The 2,109-nt window shown below is 47.6% G+C and overlaps 1 non-coding gene across 1 annotated transcript; it reads right to left on the bottom strand.

Moving 5' to 3' along the window:
- Nucleotides 1-687: 687 nt before the first annotated feature.
- Nucleotides 688-819, bottom strand: LOC131505873 (small nucleolar RNA SNORA72). Its single transcript, XR_009258627.1, has one exon. It is a non-coding gene; the product is annotated as a small nucleolar RNA SNORA72 (small nucleolar RNA).
- Between the last annotated feature and the right edge of the window lie 1,290 nt (nt 820-2,109).

Raw genomic sequence — 2,109 nt, 5'->3', positions numbered from 1 at the left:
ACTTAATCTGTCCAAACCTAACCTGTTTTGGTTAGATGGAGTATGAAGCCATAGCCCTTAAATCCCAGTGCATCCAGGGTAGGGGTGCCAGGCTTAGCAAATAAAAATACAGGACACCTAGTTAAATTGAATTTCAGATAAACAATGCATAGTTTTATTTTAATTAAAAAAATTAAAAAAATTTTTTATTAAATTTTTTTGACGTTTATTCATTTTTGAAAGACAGACACAACGCGAGCAGGGAGGGGTAGAGAGAGAGGGAGACACAGAATCCAAAGTAGGCTCCAGGCTCTGAGCTGTCAGCACAGAGCCTGACATGGGGCTCAAAACCATGAACCGTGAGATCACAACCTGAGCCAAAGTCAGACGCTTAACTGACTGAACCACCCAGCGCCCTTAAAAAAAATTTTTTTTTTAAAAACAAGCTCTAGCCAATTTTATTAAAGAAAAATTTTACATGACTTACTTTTCACCACTCTGTTCTGGCATGCTTCAAATGATACCAGAATCCCCTAGAAAATAAAACATAAAAGTTTTACAATTTGTTTAATGTCAACTGGTAGTCATCAAATTAGCAATGGTTATCTTCAAAAATTATTACACTAGCTTTGCTGTCATTTCTCAAGGATGACGAGATACTTAGAGTCACAGACATTTTCCACAGATGCATCATGTAAGTCAGACTTGGTTTATCACCAGCATTGATAAAACTAGACCTAGGAAAAGAACTAAGTCTGGGGACACATGCATGGTCTTAATATAGTGAATGTTTAGCTTGCCTTGATTATTACAAAATCAGAACAGTGAGAATATTCACGTAAAATTTTTTTAATGCTTATTTGAGAGAGAGAGAGAGAGAGAGAGAGAGAGAGAGAGAGAGAGAGACTGAGCGGGTGAGGGGCAGAGAGAGAAAGAGGGAGACACAGAATCTGAAGCAGGCTCCAGGCTCTGAGCTGTCAGCACAGAGCCCAATGTGGGCTTGAACTCACAAACTGTGAGATCGTGACTTGAGCTGAAGTCAGACGCTTAACCAACTGAGCCACCCAGGCACCCCTGAATAGTTTTGAGTATAAGTATGTCTATACAATATTTGAGATACACTTATACTGAAAATTATTTGTTGTATACCTGAAATTCAAGTTTAACTGGACATTCTGTATTTTATCTGGCAACCCTAATCCAAGTTTGTATACATATAGTAGCTCTGCAACCTTCTGGGAAGGGGGATGCTTCTGTTATGGCTCAGGCTGAGCCTGAGGAGGACCTGGGAGCCTGGAAAAGAATTGGCCTGAGGGCCCATCTGGTCTAGGGCCCCTGCATTATAGACCACTGCCCAGAGTGTGGAAGGATGTGCCCAAGTTCACACAGCAGGGCGGGGGTGGGGTGGGGTGGTAGAAGTGAGGCCGGACTTGGGCTCCTAATTCCCAGCCCTGGCTCCCTCCTGTGCCAGCAGCCCTGTGCTCTGAGCTGATGGAGCAGCTCAGGTTCCCACTCCCCTGCCCCTGACCTGCCCTTGGCTGGCTTCAGAGGGGGGTCTGATGACGAAATGTGATCCTGCCATAAAATCTGTACCAAACCAACTCTTCTCACAGCCCACCCGCCCGCCTCAAAGGGGGGCGCCTAATCCTCATTTATGGGGCCTAGCAGCTGGGTCTGGCCTGAGTCTTTGAACGTGAGCTTGGGGTGCCCTGGGTCAGCCCAGCCGTGGCCAGAGGAACCTGAGAGTGAGGGAATTTAGGGAGGCCAAGCAAGGGGAGGGGCCAGCCAGTCACACCCCTACCTCCAGCCAAGAAGCACCAGCAGGGTGAGTGCATAAAATTACAGGGGGCAAAGATGGAGGGCCAGCATGGACATGTCTTTCCAAGTGTGTATGGGAGGAGGCCGGGCTCCAGTCTAACAGCAGAGAAGAGGTACTGGGTTGGAGCAGGGAGCAAAAAGGGCCAATAGAAAGAAGCGTTGGGGGGCCTGTAGTCAGCAGACTCTGAAGAAACCGGGCAGAGCCATGGCAGCTCCGACGGTGTGGCAGGGGGAGGAGTGGAGGGATGCCAGAGAGATGAGATAGTGACTGGACAGCCGGGCCCTGGAGCAGGCCCCAACGGCGCCTCTTTC

This window comes from Neofelis nebulosa, chromosome 2, assembly GCF_028018385.1.
Source record: "Neofelis nebulosa isolate mNeoNeb1 chromosome 2, mNeoNeb1.pri, whole genome shotgun sequence".
Lineage (NCBI taxonomy): Eukaryota > Metazoa > Chordata > Mammalia > Carnivora > Felidae > Neofelis > Neofelis nebulosa.
Note: the sequence above shows the minus strand (reverse complement) of the source record. Positions and strands in the feature narration are given on the sequence as shown.